The sequence below is a fragment of the Balaenoptera acutorostrata genome, chromosome 11, assembly GCF_949987535.1.
Source record: "Balaenoptera acutorostrata chromosome 11, mBalAcu1.1, whole genome shotgun sequence".
In the NCBI taxonomy this organism is placed as follows: Eukaryota; Metazoa; Chordata; class Mammalia; order Artiodactyla; family Balaenopteridae; genus Balaenoptera; species Balaenoptera acutorostrata.
This window is the reverse complement of record NC_080074.1, coordinates 52,005,492-52,017,148: the sequence shown is the minus strand read 5'-3', so window position 1 is coordinate 52,017,148 and position 11,657 is coordinate 52,005,492. Positions and strand designations below refer to the sequence as shown.

Below are 11,657 nucleotides of genomic sequence, written 5' to 3'. Positions count from 1 at the left end.
TTCAGCCATTAAAATGAATGAAATCCTGACGCATGCCACAACCTTGAAAAGATTATGCTAAGTGAAAGAAGCCAGACACAGAAGGATGCACACTGTATAATTCCACTTGTATGAGGTATACTTAGAATAGGCAAATTCATAGAGACAGAAAGTCAAACAGTGGTTACTGGAGGCTGAGTGGAGGGTGGAATGGGGAGTTATTGTTTAACTGGGACAGAGTTTCTGTTTCAGATAATGGAAAATTTCTGGAAATGGATAATGGTGATGGTTGCACCACATTGTGGATGTACTTAATACCACTGAATTGTACACTTAAAAATGGATTAAATGGTAAATTTTATACTATGTATATTTTACCATAAAAAAAGATGTTCTCAGGGGAAAAGCCAGTGGAAGCCAAGGTGCCTGGCAGTGATAGGCCCGGAGTACACAAGGGAAAGATGAGTGAGTGTGGGTAGAGCAGGCTTGCGGAAAGCTGATTTCCTCCCAGGGTCAGTCAGGTAACTGTGTAGAAAACGACAGGGTGTAGGGATTACTGTGAGAACTTAGAAGTGCCTGACCCACCTAAAGGCAATATTCAGTTAAAAAACAAAGCAGCTCTTTGCCGCATCTGCTGCAAGAATGAAGACCATTCTCAACAATCAGACTGTCGACATTCAAAAAATGTCCACGTTACTCCGAAGGGACACACAGTTATTGTGAAGGGTCCCAGAGGCACCCTGCAATGGGACTTCAATCACATCAGTGTAGAACTCAGTCTCCTTGGAAAGAAAAAGAGGCTCCTGGTTGACAAATGGTAGGTAAATAGAAAGGAACTGGCAACTGTTTACACTATCTGTAGTCATGTATAGAACATGATCAAGGGTGTTACAATGGGCTTCCGTTACAGATGAGGTCTGTGTATGTTCACTTCCCCATCAACGTTGTTATTCAGGAGAATGGTTCTCTTGTTGAAATCTGAAATTTTGGGGGTGAAAAATACATCCGCAGGGTTCAGATGAACCCAGGCGTTGCTTGTTCAGTATCTCAAGCCCAGAAAGATGAGTTGATTCTTGAAGGAAATGATACTGAACTTGTGTCAAATTCAGCTGCTTGCTGCATCGCACGGGGAGATCAGCTCAGTGTTTTGTGACCACCTAGAGGGGTGGGATAGGGAGGGTGGGAGGGAGGGAGACGCAAGAGGGAGGGGATATGGGGATATATGTATACATATAGCTGATTCACTTTGTTATACGGCAGAAACTAAAACAACATTGTAAAGCAATTATACTCCAATAAAGATGTTTAAAAAAAAAAATTCAGCTGCTTTGATTTAGCAAGCCACAACAGTTAAAAACAAGGACATCAGAAAATTTTTGGATGGTATCTATGTTTCTGAAAAAGGAACAGTTCAGCAGGCTGATGAACAAGATCCGAGTGGTCTGGCTACAGAAACAGAAAGATACCAGATGATTCTTCAGACTCATTTGTGATATATTAAAGATTCAATAAAAGCTCTTTTGATTTGGGACTTTCTCTTAAAAAAAAAAAAAGCAATCACTGCACAAAGCATCTTCAGGGCAAGGGTACCAATTTTTCACTCCTATTATCAGCCATCAATGTGATGTTAGAACTAAAACAAACACTTCTTATGGGTCTTCTACTTCTAAACATATCTTACCAGAAACTGGAGATAGAACTTGGGGAGTGAAGGAGAGAAAAGAAGATGTGTAACAACCAAACAACCACCACCATTTATAGTAAGCTTACTGTGTCCTAGGCAGGCAGGAAGTGTTTTACATATATTTTCTTATTTAATCCTCACAACCACCTGTGAAGTAGGAACTACAATTAACCCCATGTTACAGATGCAGAAACAGAGGCATAGAGAGGTTAGGTCTCTGGCAGGTAGACAAGTGGAAGAGCCAGCTGGCCATCTGATTCCAGTTTAGGGTCCCTGCCCTCAAGGCATAAGAAAAAGGGTAGACCAGTAATCCTCAAACTGGAAACCTTTTTCAAACATACAGGGCTAAGAAAGACATAATATTTAAAGCTGTCAGAGTAAACTAAGTTGACGAAGGTAAGCATGTAACGAAAGGAGAGGAAGTCAGAAACTCATCTTATGTGCATATTTGAGTGGAAAAGGAAGAGAATACAATGGAGACTGAGGATTTGTTAGAGATGGAGGAAAATACCAAGAGTGTGAGTAGCACCAAGTCAAAGGAAAAGAGGGTTTCAAGAATTTCAGTAATATCAAGGGCTACACAGAAAGACACACCAAGAGTAGGCTTGTACCACTAGGTGAGAGTGCAGTAACAAACCACCCCAAGCCTTAGGCTTTAGAAAACAAAGTCTTGCTCAAGATACATGCCCATCACTGGGTGGCTGGGAATTCCTCTCCACACTGATGTTCTTTCTTCAGGACCTGGGCAGCAACCACCTGCAGCATTGCCCTTTGCACAGGAGAGAGAATGGGAGAGTAGCTGACTAAGGCCTAGCTCGTAAAAGATTTTGCATGCAAATGCATGTGTCACTTCCACTCATATCTCATTGGCGGAAGTCAGTCATGTGGCCACATTCCAATGCAAGGGGTGGGGAAGTAAAATTCTACCACGAGCCTAAAAGGATCAGAAATATTTGGTGGATACCACACTACCACAAGAGCAGTCCCAATAACAATACACCCCCTAATGTTTACAGTGTTCCACAGATTAAAAATATTTCTTACCTCTATTATCTCACGGGAGCCCCCAAAATCAAGGTCTGTTTTTTTATTTCCATTTTAAAGCCTGAGGAAACAGGCTTAAAGAAATTAAGTTACTTGCCCAAGGTCACATACTACTAAGTGGCAGGGCTGGGATTTGAACCCTAGTTTCCTGACACTTAGTCTAGTCTAGGGTTGTTTCCTTGATGCCTCCAGGCAGACAGATGGGGGCAGATGCCAGATCGCGGTGGTTGAGAAATTAGCTGGAAGTGAAGAAATGGAAGAGCGTACACACTAAGAAGCTCAGATCTGATCTTGCAGCCATGGGAAGTTTCCTAGCTGGAGAGTGACATATTGAAAGGAATGTTTTAAAAGCTTAATTTACAGCCCTTCCAGTGTACCCCACAGGCAGTCACATGCTCTGGGAAGGATTATTAATTGTTTCAGTCTTTCAGGAAAATGAGTTGGCAATATGGATCAGGAGTCTTTTTAAGAAAAGTTCATTCTCTTCTAAAACTCTTCTACAAGAATATATCAGATAAGGATTAGTAAGGCCATTAATGTTACAGGGAAGTATTTTAATCACACACACAAAAATATTTCATAAAAAATTTAAATGTCCAAACATAGGCAAACAAGAAAACGTAGTTTACCCACCAGACAGAATATGAGGGAATGCTTCAAAAGATTTTCAGTGGCATGGGGAAAATCCTCATGATGTAAAGTTAAGAAAACAGAATATAAAACTGTACAGTGTTGAGACAGTTATGAAAATATAGACACATATACATATTCTCTGGGTGGCTGGATTATGAATGATTGTATTTCATTTAGACTTTCCTGGGTTTTCTAATTTTCTACAACATACACATATTACTTTTATGAGAAAAAATAATAAAATATAAAAAGAAATCGATAACTACACAGGGTGAATTAGAAGACAGTAGAAACAAACAAACAAAAATCTAGCCTTTTATGGGGGCACGGGGCAAGAGGAGAAGTTACTGTGTTGTTTCATTTTAACTAGAAGATGTTATACTGCCTGTGAGGTAAAGAGGCAGAGCCACCAATGGGAAAGGTTTGGTTATTAACCACAGCAGGAATAGAGCTGCAGAAAAGACTAATCACACACCATTGTTTCATTTAGCAGCCCCTCTTTTTATAGAGAGGAAAAGAATAGAATTAATCTTGACATTAGTCAGAATGTTACATTTGTGTGGCCACTTGTCACTGCCTTATGGTTTAGAAAAAGATTGGTCTGAGAGTAAAGAGACGTGGGCTCTGAACTGGGTCATGAACTCCTAATATCTCGGCAAAGTTGGGGCCTCAACAGTTTCCTCATCTGTTGAAAAGTGCAGGGTTAAAATAGGTCCTCTCTAAAACATTTTTCAGCCTTAAGTCTTATGACTATTTTAGTTCATATTAATTTCATGTTAATGAAACCAATCTGTAAGGGTACTTGTGTGAAACATCTTCAGATAGACCACCCACCAAATAAAACTACATTGAAATGCTTTTTTATGTGTCAGTATTCTAGGTGCCATATTAAATTAAGAGTCCTTTCTCCAGCATTTAACATTTCCAAAAATGGTTCATAGACTTAAAGGAAAAGTTGGCTGTGAGATTTGTGAAGAGCTTTACAATGGAATTATCTTTTTTTTCCCCCCACAGACTAAAAAGAGCCCAGTCGGAGGTGGAAGGTGGGGAAGACATCTAAACACACAGACACACACGCCACAAACGACCACCGTTACCCACTTAGCTTTGATAGGACGGTAAGCTTGTCTTTTTTCTTTGGATACCACTGCCTTTAAGTGAGAAATTTGCGGGAAATTTGCAAATATAAAATGCAACTCAATTTCACTAAGTAGGGAGACATAAAATAGATCCAACTCACCTGAATTTCCAGATAAAGAACAAAAAACCTTCATTAATAAATACAGAAAATATTTTAAAGCAGGATTCAGCAAACTTTTTCTTAAAAGGCCATATAGTAAATATTTTGGGATTTTCAGGCCAGAGGAGGGTCTCATTCGTAAATATTCAACTCTGCCTCTGTTGCACAAAAGCAGTCATAGAAAACACATGAATGAGTGGGCCTGGCTATGTTCCAGTAAAACTTTATTTGCAAAAACAGATGACCAGCCAATTGGCCTGCCCCTGTTGTAAAGCATATCTTCTATTTATGCATCCGGTTAAGGTTAGAAGATGAGGGTGAAAAGGAAGAGAAAGAAAAACATAGTAAGTGGAAAAACTGAGATGAGAGGGGAGAGAGAGAATGCAAGAAGGGCAGTGATTTGAGCCTAAGGAGGAAATTGAAGTAATATCCACACAGAAAAAGAGGCCAGTGCAGAAATTTTTTTTTTTTAAGAGGAAAATGCAGGACTTCCCTGGTGGCACAGTGGTTAAGGATCTGCCTGCCAATGCATGGGTCTCAGGTTCGATACCTGGTCTGGGAAGATCCCACATGCCTCGGAGCAATTAAGCCCGTGCGCCACAGCTACTGAGCCTGCAAACCACAACTACTGAGCCCGTGCGCCACAACTACTGAAGCCTGTGTGTGTGCTCTGCAACAAGAGAAGCCACCGCAATGAGAAGCCCACGCACTGCAACGGAGAGTAGCCCCCACTCGCCGCAACTAGAGAAAGCCCATGAGCAGCAACAAAGACCCAACACAGCCAAAAATAAATTTTAAAAAAATTTTTTAAATAATAAAGAAAATAAAAATAGGCAAAACAAAGGTATGGTATTTAGGGATTCATGCATAGGTGGTAAAACTATTAAGAAAAGAGGGACTTCCTTGGTGGCACAGTGGTTAAGAATCCACCTGCCAATGCAGGGGACACAGGTTCTAAGCCCTGGTCCAGGAAGATCCCACATGCCATGGAGCAACTAAGCCCGTGTGCCACAACTACTGAGCCTGCGCTCTAGAGCCCGTGCTCCACAACTAGAGAAGCCACCGCAGCGAGAAGCCCGTGCACCGCAACGAAGAGTAGCTCCCGCTCACCGCAACTAGAGAAAGCCTGTGTGCAGCAATGAAGACCCAATGCAGCCAAAAAAAATAAATTAAATAAGTAAAAAGTAAAAAGTAAAAAAAAAAAAAAAGAAGAAAATGCAGAGGAAGAGAGAAAGACAAACTGAGGAGGAAAAACAGCACAGAAGTGGGAAATCTATTTGAGCTATTGTCACTGGACCACAAAGAAAAATGCCAGGGGTCATTTATAAACAAAAGCACTTACAACTAAACTTGGTGGGATTTTTTTTTCCCTAAGAAATAAATAAAGAATGTTTGACTCACAGCTTTAAGTTTTTATTTAAAAAAAATTTGTTTTCTTTCAGTTATATGCAAGAAAAACAGACTGAAGGAAAGCAAAGGGAGGTGCAAAAGAGTACCAAATGGGGACAGGACAGGGTGGTGACAGCCAGGGGAAAAAAAAAAAAAAGGAAAGGGTAAACTTTCCCTGTCCTCTCAGTCTCTGCTCTCTGGAATTTAAAGTGCCAAGTTTGATCTGCAACCCTCTGGTCCTGCTGGAGTTTTCCTGGAAAAAATATTTAGTAGGCACATGCCCAAGCAGCGACGTGGCAGCTGTACCCTTCCCCCAGCCCTCTAACCCACCCCAAGCCTAAGTGGTCACAGCCTACCAACCACTTGCCTTTCCAGAAATTGCTCAATGTCAAATTCCTCTCTGGCACTGTGAGCTCAGTGTGTACACTGGTCTTTAATGACAAGGGTGGAAAATCAACCCTGGGTCAATTTTCTCATCCACTGGTCACAACTTAGCATTTCCTTTCAATTAAGAATTACACCAAAAGAACCTCCAGACCTAGGGGTCCTCTGGCACTTTAGTTCTAATGATTAAAGTATACTCTTCAGGTCTGACCTTCTAAACCTCAAAACCTGAGATGTGAGTGTGAGAAAAGAGAATAAAGGACTCATAACCATTGGGCAGAATTACATTTAAATCATCTCAAGTGGGGGGTCTCCCACTCTCCGCCCCCTTCCATTTCTTTCTCTAGCACTCTCCCTCTTCCAGAGAGACAATTCAACAGCCTCTTCTCAACCCGTACCTGGCTTTAAATAACACTCACATTCAGGAAGTTCTTCTTTACATTTAACTCAAATCCCTTCTGCTACAGTTAAAACCCATTTCGTCAGTGGAGATTCGGAACAGCTGATTCCCATTCTCTTTATGGCAACTCTTCTTAAAGATTCACAGGCTTATAAAGGACAACCATACCACTTTCACCCGTGGCATACAGCTTCTTTAAGCATTTTCCACGAATATTTTACTATACAGTTATCAATAACCCATTGCCTAGTCTGTGGAGAGCTTACCCACTGAGCAAATTTCTACAGCTGGAGAAAGACAATAGCCCCTATCCAATTACTCAAGAGGCTGCCTGCATTAGTAAATACCTATGCTTTTGTGAAGACAGTATTAGTTTGAAGTTTGGGACAGAACAAAGACTAAACCTAGAGCAGAATGCTTATGTCTGAGTAGGAAAGCACGCAGGAATGACCAATCTTTGGCCAACTGCCTACCACTCTGCTCAGAATATCACCCTTTAGTGTGAGCAAGATGAAGCTTTTTAGAAGTTTGAAAAATAGCACCCAATGTGGGTCTCCACTGAAATTTGTAATCCTATCTCCCCGTGCTCCCATCACATATCTCAAACTGTTTCTTCTCTAAAGCATTAAAAAAATAAAAACAAACAAACAAAAAACCTGGAGCAATACAAAAGATCTTCAGCTGACTTTTAGGAGCAAACAACATATGTTCTTGAACATCTGTGATTTTCCCAAGCTATTTTTTTTTCCCCATTATTGTCAAGAGAAAAGAAGTTTAGTGGAATGTTTCTCCACAGAGGCACAAGTCTATAATACTCCCCGTTGATTACATATAAAAGACACAAAATATTAGTTTATTAGAAGCAGCTTGAACCACTGCTGTACAAAGCAGTTCTCTGATGGAACAGATTTATGAAGTAACAGCTGAAAGGTATGTAGATCACAAGATACATGACAAATGTACTTTATTACACGGATCAGAAATACCATATGTACTAGCAGTTACTGTACAGTGATACACAACACCCAACTAAGACTATTTAAAGGTTTTGCTGATATTGAAAACTATAAAGACAATGTGAGAATGAGAAAGTGTTTCGTAAGACAGCATAATGCCAAGACACGTCATCGCTTTAGGAAATTAAACACACTCTGCATATTATAAACTTAATGTATTATAAAACTATGCCGTTTTTAAATTAAAATGCAAAGGACTTCACCCCATTCATTGTTTAAAGCAGATGTTCATAACGTTTTTCCATACTTTAAAGTGGAACTTAGTGGAATGAATACCAGACTTAATGACATTAACAAATTTAAGATTTCAGATTTTGTTACTTCCACCAAAAAGATACTTAAGTCTGCAATCATGGGGTACCAAAAAACTACCTAAGGGCAAAATAAGCACAATACATTTCAAAGTGACAACTTCCTGCAAGGCACTTCTTAGCTGGAAAGGACTTCACCAGCTTTCTACTGAAATTCCAAGTACAATATTTGACTCCATTCTGCCACATTCCAAACAAGTGACTGTCCAGTCTTAGCTTGACAGGATAGTCCTCCCAAGCTGCTTGTTCCACCTCCCAACAAACATCTTAGTTAGAAGGTTCTTCCTTAGATTCAATCAAAACCTGTCTCTGAAGCTTCCCATCAGAGACATTCATTCTACACTCTGGGACAGCCTTGCCCACTACTTAATAATTGCATAGCTTTAGGCAACTTTACTTACCTCTTCAAAGCTGTTTCCTCCTCTGCAAATAGAGATAATAAGAGTACTGACCCCACAGTATTGTTTTAGGGATTAAATGAAATAATACAGGTAAAGCATTTAACACAGTAAGCATTCTCTAAATGTTGGTTATTACTAGTATTCTAGCAAATGAGTCCTATTTGACATCGCATCCTATTCTTCTCCTATTCTAAAATAGGTACGAAAGACTCTTGGCATTCAACTGTGTAAAGTTTAAGGGTTTTTGTAAGCAGGCACAAACCTCGCCCTGGCCCTCCTGCTGCCTGATGGGGCCCTGGGAACAACAGAGTGGCCTTAACCTGGCATGAGTATTTAACAGTTCCCTATTCCCCCTCAACATTTCCTTGTTAAACTGGCATGTGCCTGCTGCAATGGTGTTTTTACATTCTGGCAAATACAGGGGAAAAGCTTTGTATTTTTTGACTATAGCATGAATGTGAATCGCTCTGCCAGGTGGCATCAGAAGTTAGTTACTTAGCTAGTAAGCTTAGTCAACAGCCCACCATCTGCATCTCAGTTGTAGTATTTATAAATTTGGGAATTCCCTGAGGTCTCTTTAGATTTCTCCTATTTATTCTATTTTGTGGCTAGCACTTCACTACTCCTACACACCACTACCCTCACCATCAACACCAGTCCATTTCAGATATTTAAATCAAGTCATTTATAGCCAGTTACTTTTTTTCTCCAACTCCTAAAAATCATATCCCAGATATATTGATCCAAATTTTGAAAATATTCAGATTTCCTCATAAGCAAATATATTCTGCTGCATATTTACTCTACACAGCATGTGAACTAGTAGGGGGAAAATGTATCTAAAATGTGACATTAGAAAAAAACATATAGTCAAAACCACTTGATTCTACTTTAGAGTGTCAATGGCAGTTCACATTCATTCTCTGATTAGTAGCTTGGATACACTGAATGTAGGCTATACCTTTAGGATGGGATCAGCCCATTCTAAGGGCATGCTACCAAAGGAACTCCAGTCTGGTTTAGGCCTAGAGATTTGAGAAGGGGTCAATAAATCATTTCTCTACTGAAACCAGCTCTTCATCTGATCCTGAGCCCCCCGAACAGACTGAACCAAAAATAAGTATTCTACCCTAAAACTACCTTTTTTTCTTAGCAAGAGTTTGCACACCCTTGAGAGGCAGAATGACACTGCAAGAGCACAGGCTCTGGAGCTTGACTGTCTGACTTTGAATCCCAGCTATATGGCCTGTGTGCCTCAGTTTCCCCTGGTGTATATAGAGATAATATCAATACCAAACTCAAAGGATTGCTGGGAGGATTAAATGAGCTAATACTTCTATTGAAGAGTTTAGGATTAAATAATTTAGAACAAAGCCTGATATGCAAAGCAACCAATAAATGAAAGCAGTTTTGATTATCCTTAGATGATTTTAATTTTAAATTTAATTTCTTAAAAACCAAAAATAAAATGTCACATTCAATCCCTAATGTGATTCAGCCCACTCAATATAATTCCAAAAAATGATTTGGTGCTTAGCTTGAGCTCCATCTGGTGGTTTTACAGAATTCTCTGGAAAACATCAGTCAAAGAGATGACAAATTTTATGAAGCTAATCATTTAAGAGATTAAAGGACTATGCTATACTTCTCAATTTATAACCTCCAGGAAAAAAGCAACAAAGAAGTGATCGTACATTGCACTCATTCTGGAATGCTAGCCTAAATTTCCCGCTAAAATTTGGAGGTAGGAAGAATCCTGCTGGCCACACAGTTCAGGAACTCAGTGACCGTAGAGGTCCCCATCACAAGCTATGCAAGACAATTTCTCTTTCATAGCCAACTTGCCAGAGGACATAGGACACTTGAGAACATGTTTCTCAAATACGTTTTTTGATAGTGATATTTTGATTTTGTTAACTTTTAAGTTAAATCCTGACTGCACAAACTTCATGACTAGACAACCGTAAATGACCAGCCTAACATCACTGAAAGGCCCTGGATGAGAGCTCAAAGCTACTACCTACCGTTGGAGTGAAATTGGAGGTTATCAGCCTCAGAAAACATGATATCCCTGGTACTGGCTTCTGACCTCAAAAATCCAGAAAAAACATACATAACGATGCTGCCAACTTTTAAATAAGCACTAAGTGTGTAACATCACTGATGTAGACAATTCCTATGATGGGGAAAAAAAAAAGGAAACAGCTGGTATATTTAGGCTGATATTATCATGGCTTAATTAGATAATGTTAGCAAATTTTTATTTCATGAATAAACATTTATGTATTTGCCTTTTCCTCACAAACTCTGTTGTTCAAAATTATACCAAAAGGCAAAAAAGGGCCATGAACTTTTTTGAACTTTCCAACTCACATCTTCTGTTAGCTTCCTTAAGTATGTAAAAATAATCCACTAACTTTTTGGTGAACTAACCACTGAATAGGTTGACAAAAGCCTATTATATAAAATAATCCTGAGATTTTACTAGCATTAAATTTAAGCTTCAAATCTCCTAAAAGATTTGGGTCCTGTCCTATTTATCTCTATACTGTGTCCCAGCGTAGCTGTGTGCCCAGTACAGAATTTGTGACCTGATGCCTAAGTGACCTTATTCCACTAGGTCTCACTTTTAACTTGGTTTTCTCTGAAGCTAACAGCCTCTTCTGAGTACATACCCATGAGGGCAGACACTCGTCTTGTTCCCTGGGTCCCTAGCACCTGGAAAAGTCTGCTAGATCTCTATATGACTATATAGGCATACTTCGTTTTATTGCGCTTTGTACATATTGCATTTTTTTTTTTTTTTACAAATTGAAGGTTTGTGGCAACATTCTGTCAAATAAGTCTATCAGCGCCATTTTTCCAACAGCATTATTTTTTAATTAAGGTATGTATATCGTTTTTTTACATGCAATGCTATTGTAAAATAGACTACAGTATAGTGTAAACATAATTTTTATATGCACTAGGAAACCAAAAACTCATGTGGTCCACTTTATTGCAGTGGTCTGGAACTGAATGTCCAGTATCTCCGAGATATGCCTGTACTAAGCTAATATTGTTTTTGAATCTTCAAGTATGTAGCATTTCCCAAACTTAATGACGATGTAATATATTTTTTTCACCACACATCCAGAAAAGCTAATTCTGAGAATCATACTCTGAGAATATAAAAA

The 11,657-nt window shown here is 39.3% G+C and overlaps 1 pseudogene; it reads left to right on the top strand.

The window, feature by feature from the left end:
• The first annotated feature begins 621 nt into the window (after positions 1–621).
• Positions 622–1,472, top strand: LOC103020615 (60S ribosomal protein L9-like; annotated as a pseudogene).
• Positions 1,473–11,657: the final 10,185 nt, after the last annotated feature.